Source organism: Passer montanus, unplaced genomic scaffold (assembly GCF_014805655.1).
Source record: "Passer montanus isolate IOZ18808 unplaced genomic scaffold, ASM1480565v1 scaffold293, whole genome shotgun sequence".
NCBI lineage: Eukaryota > Metazoa > Chordata > Aves > Passeriformes > Passeridae > Passer > Passer montanus.
Genome location: NW_024367630.1, coordinates 86,370 through 94,028, shown reverse-complemented (window position 1 = coordinate 94,028; position 7,659 = coordinate 86,370). Strand labels below are relative to the sequence as shown.

General features: G+C 50.5%; 1 pseudogene; it reads right to left on the bottom strand.

The window, feature by feature from the left end:
- Positions 1 to 4,865: 4,865 nt before the first annotated feature.
- On the bottom strand, positions 4,866 to 7,659 carry LOC120504477 (annotated as a pseudogene).

The following is a 7,659-nucleotide window of genomic DNA, read 5'->3' as shown; positions in this document are numbered from 1 at the left end:
TTCAGCCCAAAACCTAAAGTGTCACCTCATTCTCCTTTCATCTGGCACTTGTTTCTTTCTTTACTGACATTGGTGACTTCCTGTTGTTCTTCTACATGCCTTCATTCTGTCTCTTTCTCTCACTCAAGGGAGGATTGAAGGTCTGCAAGTCTCATCTGTGCACTGAGAGTTAGTATCTCGCCTAGGACCTGCAGATGGTCTGGTGATCCCTGCTGAGTGGCACCCGAAGCAATCACAGAGATGGATTTTCAGGCCGTACTGGGCAGTGTTGGGATCTCAGGGGGCCCGGCCAGAATGATGGCACTTGCTCTGGCCACATGGCTGGTCTCAACCCCTACCCTGTCCCTCTAGGCGTGTCCTCAGCTGTGTCCCTAACTGTCCCCCCCACCTCATTGCCATCGTGGATGCCCTTGTGTCTCTGGCCAGGGACTGTGGATCTGCTCTTCCAGGAGATCCAGAGGTGGCCTGGCTTCCAGGGAACACCGGTGCCAATGGGGCTCAAGCTGGGTGGCCTGGTGGGGTTGCTGGGAGGGGGTTTGGGGTCATCTTGGGACCGACCCTAGGTCTTGTCCACTCTGTGGGGAGGAGTGACTCCGGACAAGGAGCCTGGGTTGGACAGGGGCAGGGGAAGTTGGACACTGGTCCAGATGGACACCAGAGCCATGCCATGGATCCCACTCTGGATGGACACCGGTCTGGATGGACCCCAGAGTCATGGATCCCACCTGGATTCTGGTCTAGACAGCCCCTGGTCCTGCAGCCTCACAGCCTGGCCAGCCCCCAGCCCAGATGACCACCAACCTGGCCACACCCTGGCCCACAACTCTGGCTTACCAGCCATCACAGTAGCCCCAACCCCAAAAATAAACCCAATTCCAGAACACACTGGCTGCAGGTGGTGCCTTCAGAGCAAGGGAGAAACTGAGGCATGGACTGGGGGGTGACTATCTGGTGATGGGAGGGGACTTCAGGACCCACCCTGGAGACCCCAGAATGAGCACCCACCCCCCAAACTGTCATTGCAGCCTCCTGGGACCCCCAGCTGCCACACTGGGGGAGAGGGGTGATCCACGGTGTCCCCCCAGTGTCACCGGCACATCTGCAGCAGGAGAAACGACATCACTTCCCAAAGGAGGAGGAGGAGGAGAAGGTGAGGGTGTGAGTGAAACTCCTGCCCGGTCACATGGGGAAGCCACGACAGAAACTGTGGCCGAGTGCGGGCACAGCAGCGGCGGTACCACAGGGACAGGGGTGGGACACATGGACAGTCCCTTAAGTCCCCGTGGTCCCCTTGGGGGATGCTGTGGCTGGGGCAGCACAGGGGTTGCAGCGTTGCGCAGCATCCTCGGGGTGATGCGGGAAAGGGTGGAAGTAGCCAGCTGGGAGCCCAAAAATGTTGTCACCCACCCGCAGTAGGGTGTGGGCCACCCCCTGCTTTGGGGTGCTGGGGTGCTGGTTAGGGTCAAATTGGCGGGTAGCAGTGACAAAAAGCACAGGTGCCACCTCGGGAATGGCACATAGAGGGTGTCCTGTGGTGCCACCAAGCTCCCCCTGCTGAGGGGCACCCCAGGGTGACAAAGGGGAGGGGCAGAGGTGTCCCCAGGGGTGTCCTGCAGGGTGGGGAGGGGAAGCATGATCAGGGCACAACACAAATGTCTCTGCACAGTCCCACCTGCGCCCAGGGCACGGGGCTGGCGGGGTATGGTAAATGTATTTGTAGAGAATTCTCAAAGCCTGACAGAAGACTCACATGCGATGCTCCAAATGACAGATCTGAAGACCAGGCTGAGGCTTTGCCTCGGGCTGTGCTCAGGAAAGGAAGGCATTTCCAGCCATCTCCCAAGAGATCCCAACTTATTACCCCAGGGGTACGATGTGAACTGGCAAATTCCAAATTAATGTATTTTTAAAAAGACTTTTGTCATTAATGCATTCTCAAAAGAGTTACTAGTACTTCACAACAAAGAGAAGACTTTTTAATTATAGACAAGGACAGAAATAGAATTCTTAGACTTTCAGTTTTTTCCAGCTGTCATTTCAGCAAATTGTAATGAAGAGCTAATGATTTTAGCTCTTGCCTACAACCCTCCAATGGTAATTCAACCAACAATAGCTATTGCTATTGCATTACCAATGAATATTAGTAAAAAAAGTGTATGCTGAGAAATGCCTTTTGAGAGTTTTAGCCCGGTGCCTAATGTCCTTTAGATAAAACATGTTGACAATGAACGGCCAGAACTGACGCGCAGTCTAACACACCTTAGTAAAACAGTTAATATTACTAGTAGACTAGACACAGGGGCAGATGACAGGGGCAGAGAAATCACTGTGATTTCTCATGCATTTTAGCCGAGTGATTAGAATTTGGGGACACCCATGTGTACTCTCACAAGAATTAGATGAGCTGCCTTGTGTCTATAAAATCAATTCATAATTACTGTTACCAAAAGAAAGACAGCAACCATCCGTCCCTTCATGGTGCGGAAGCCCATCACAGCATGGAGGGGAGATGTGTTGTCTCAGTGGGGAGTGAAGATAGAAGCAGGTTTTTGATAGAAACCACAACAATGCCTACCACTCTGAAGTTATCATAGAAAACCAATCAGCCCATTTGGATTGATCAATGGCCTCTTGAACAAAAAAAAAATTGAATGCCCTAAAGAAATTAGTAAGTGAACAACTAAAAAAAAAGCCACATCAAACCCACAAACAGTCCCTAGAATTCCCCAGTTTTTATCATTCGTAAAAAGACTTCTGATTCCTAAAGATTGCTCCATGACCTAAAGAAGATCAATGAAATCATAGAAGACATAAAGACATAAGACATTTGTAACCTAGACTTCATTCTCTTTCAATAATTCCAGAGGACTGGCCTCTTGTCATCAACTTAAAAGATTGGTTTTCTAACATTCCATTGCATCCAGAAGATGCTTCTTGATTTACCTTTTCAGTTCCAACCATCAATAGAGAAAAACATCTATAAGGTATCACTAGACAGTTTTGCAACCATGTATGAAAAACTCACCTACTATTTATCAATATTTCACGGTGAGAGCTTTGTCTCGAGCCCAACAAAAACACCCATTATCAAGAATTTTACACTACATGAATGACTTACTCATTGCAGCATCAACTTAAAAATAAATAGAACAGACTCAAGACAGCATTATCACTGAAGTTCAAAATGTTAGACTAAAAATTTCAACATCAAAATAAAAGAAATCTCACCCTAGAAATATTTAAGATAAAAGATAACAGAACAAACAGTCAAACCACAAAAAATACAATTTTGAACCAATGTCAACATCGTACAAGATTCACAACAGCTTTTAGGAGAGATAAATTAGGTCAGATCTGTTTTAAGAATTACAAATTATGAACTTACTCCACTTTTTAACCTATTAAGAAGAGACTATAACATCAAATCTCCTACAACTTTGACATCTGAAGCTCAAAAACCCTTAAAAAGCTCACTAAAGCTCTTTAAAAAAGACAAACACATTGTTGTACTCCAGAAAAGCCCTTTTCCCTCACACTATTAAGAGAAAAAATGCAACTTTATTGTTAGAGAGCATTTTGGGCAGATGCTATGGCCTATGTGCACAACCCTGCAGGTAAAAACAATGGACATTCTGTGGATTTAGAAGCATGCTTGCCAACACACTGTGTATGTGCCTGATAGCAGAAGCATGCTGCCCTTGGACAGCCAGCATAAGAAAGTTTTCCAACTGCACCTGTGGCGTTGCGTGTTTTAAAAAGTATAAGTTGAAGTTGTTGTGAAAATTAATTATTCTTTGTTAGTTTAAGTAATGGTTTGTTCCTTTTCCCCCCCGTGTAAACCCCCATGGTGGTTTGTTCCAAAGTTGTTTTTCCCCCGTTTTTCCCGCCACTGGCCTGCCCATCAAAGTGAGGAGTCCCTTGTTCCTCCCCCTAAGCCCTTATATGGTTATGTCAATCCCCATGGTGCTGCCTCCTGCCCCTGCCTGTCATGCTAACCCCCCCTCTTTTTTTCTAGAGACTTCTATGTCATTCATCCCCAGCCTAGCTCCTGATTTGTCCTCAGGGCCTCCTCCCTCCCCCATGTGCTTCTCATTGGGCCTTTTGTGTTACATCAGCCTTCCTTTACCTTCACCTATTGGTTCCCTCATGTCTCCACGCCCCACGCCCACTCACTTTATAAGGGCTAGCCAAACCCTTCTCCCTTGACACTTGTCCCTGGACCCTCGTTGGAATAAAGTTTCCTTGGAACCTATACAAGTGTTCCTTCTTTCACTCCTTCACCTCGGGACCTCGTACCTCACACCAGCCTGCGTCACCCACGCCGCAGCTGTCACCGCTACCTGGGCAGTCTCAGCGAGAGCCCAGGAGCGGCCAGTCTTGTAGCACCTCTCTGCAGCCATACAGGGAGCAGCTGGCCGGCGTCCCTTCGCTCCGAGCGACCGCAGCGTGCGAGAGCTACAGCATCCAAGGGAAGAGGATGTGCAAGAACATGGTCTGACGATGCTAGCAGAGGATGAGATGTTCTGCTGATATTGCTGACAAGCTAAGCTATGTGACCAAGATATGTTTAAGAAATGCTCTTTGTTTTATGCACAGTGCTTTGTTAACCAATCAGATACTTTCTTGTGTCAGTTGAACTCTGGATAACCATATAAATGTATTCTGACCCTAACAATAAGCATTGATCATACTTTTATGAAGATTCGATCTTTGACTCCGGAGGCTCCTGTCCTTTTTCCCCCTACCCCTACTCTCTTTTTCACAATAATCCCAATTATAATTTTATTATTATATATATAATTTTAAATAATTTTTATATTTATACAATTATTTTATATATATATATATATATTAATTTTTGTAACTAAAATGTACCTAATCATATAACTACCTTAATTATACAACTCGACCAGCCTGAGCCTTTGGGGAGCAGGTCTAAATCGTTGGGGACACGGGAAGCCATTGGCCGTTTAGCCAGGTGGCAACTAATTCAGCCAATCAGGATTTACCATGCAGACTTGCAAAACTATATAAGGAGCACAGCACTCAATAAAAGCTGGCTGTTGCTGCATGAACACTGAGTGTCGTGCTGTTGCTTCTGTCTCAACTGCAATGCCCATCCATGGCCATGATTACATCCATGGCCATGTCCCCAGTGTCCATGTCTCCTGATGACCCCACCCATGTCATTGTTCCCCACATGTCCCCATCCATGCCTTAGTTCAATGCCTTTATTTCTACTCCAGTTTCAGGGCTTTCAAAGGGATGAACAGAAACTTTTAGTTTCAAGGCCAAAACGAAAGGATTTATATGTACCTGCCAGCAGAGCATCCACATAGTTGGGTGGGTGGGAAGAACCTTCTTAGGATGGATTTCTACCCCACTGTCTCCAAAATCATGGGTTTTTCCCAAATCTGTCCCCATTTGGCTGTGGAAGATGCCCATGGGCCAGGGAGAATTAAAACAATGGACTTATGTTGGAGAAGACCTCCAAGGCCATCCAGTATTGTTTGCTGCCACTAGAAGATGCAAAAAGTGAGATTTTTTTCTGGGCTCAGATGATAAATTTGCTCTCCAGAACAGATTTCTGATGTTGGGCTGTGGATGTGTCCAGGTGCCCACAGGGAGCCAGGAGGAGGTGGGGCCCCCAGGCAGGTGTCTTCCCAACAGGGATCACCACAGCACCATGGATTGCCGAGGCTCTGCCCACTGTGGGTCACTGGGAATCATCCAGCGAGGATCCTCCCATGGGGGATGGAGCTGGAGCAGTGCATGAAGCTCTTCCCACACCTGGGGCATTTGCAGGGCTTCACCTAGTGACGTCTCTGTTAGTGTCTCATCAAGTTAGAGCTCTGTGAGAAACTCTTCCCACACTGGGGACACTCTTAGGGCCTCTCCCTGGTGTGGATGTGCTGGTGGGTGACGAAGTCAGAGTTTTTCCTGAAGCCCTTCCCATAGTGGAAGGGCCTCTCATCTGTGTGAATCCACTCATGTAGGAGGAGATGGGAGCTGATCTGAAACCTCTTCCTGCATTTATCACACTCGCAGGGCCTCTCCCCAGTGTGGCTCCTCTGGTGGACAATCAGGTGGGAGCTCTTGCTGAAGCTCTTCTCACATTCCCCACACTCATAGGGCTGTTCCTCTGGGTGGATTCCCATGTGTCAGATCAGGTCGGAGCTCATCCTGAAGCTCTTCCCACACTCCCTACATTCACTGACCAGTCCCCTGTGTGGCTCCTCAGGCGGACAATCACGTCAGAGCTTGTCCTGAAGCTCTTCCTACACTCACTACACTCGTAGGGCCGTTCCCCTGTGTGGATTCTCCAGTGGCAGATCAGGGAGGTTCTCTTGCTGAAGTTCTTCCCACATTTCGAGCACTTGTGGGGCTTCTCCCCATCCTGAAGCTGCTCATGGATTCCCAGCTCCAAGCTCCGGCCACCTCCCCGGCCCAGGGTGGGTCTTTCCTCCTCTGATCCCCGTGATCTGCGTTTGCAGCCTCTCCTCGTGTGGGATCTCCAGGGCTTTTCCTCCCCATTGGATTTCTGCACCATGGAGCTGCTGAAAACGGCCTCTTCCACAAGATTCCGCTGCAGGGATTTGTCCTCCCTGGTCTCAGCTCCTTGTCTGGGGGAGGAAGGAAACGGAGAGGATGGAAACGGAGAGGATGGGATTTGCCTCCATGCCACAGGAAAGGGCAAGGAGATCTCCCCCAGTGCGTCCCCAGCAGAACTGCATTGGCAGTGGGGCTGTCCTGCAGCCGGGGGTTGTGCTGTGCTGGGAGATGGAGCAGGAGAGAGTGGGAAAGGGGCAGTGACTTCCTCCTCACCTGCCTTGTGCCCTGGAGCCTCTTCCTTGCGCTCTCCTCTTCCTCCATCCGGCCAAGGTGTGGGAATGGGAAATCCTGATTTGGAGGAAAACAAGGGCTGAACATGTTTGGTCTGATGGTGCTGCTACCCAAGTGCAGCTGGAGAAGTCAACGCCTCTTTCAGCCTCAGGGTCCGGAGCCCTCTCATCCTCAGCCTCCCCCACCCTTCCAGGCTACCGAGGGTCCCCTGGCTCCAGGATCGCCCCTCGGAGCTCTCCCCACTCTGGGGCTCTTGCGGGGATCCCCAGTCCCTACATCGCCCTCTGCCTGCCGGTACCTGGCGACCGCTACGTGGGACCCCGCCAAGATTCCTCCAGGAGCATTTCCGACCCAGCTTTGGGGTCCTTCAATAGCCAAACACCCCCTGCCCCCCCAACCCCCACGCCCCCCGGATGGATTTGGGGCGGGCTCCCTGTCCCCGCTCACCTGCGGGTTCCGGGGGGGCGATGCCCCCGAAACGGGGGTGGGGAGTGGGGCTGCGGCCTGAGCGGGCGGGAGCCGCGTGGTGCTGCTGCTGTCAGCGCTCTTCCTCCCGCTCCTCCTCCCTCTTCTCCCGGGCCGGCCCGAGCTGGTGCCGGCACCCAAACACGGCCGTGCTTTTGCCCGAGTGGGTTTCAGAGCAGCCCTGAAGGCCATTCAGACCACTGGGAGTGATATTGGGAGCACTGGGAACAACAGGGAGAGTACCGGGAGAGCTCCGGAGAGCACCGGGAAAGAATTGGGAGCGCTTTCCCTCCCAGCTCCCCCAGTAAGAGCGATACTGGGAGGGAACTGGGAGCAAACAGCGCCCGGACG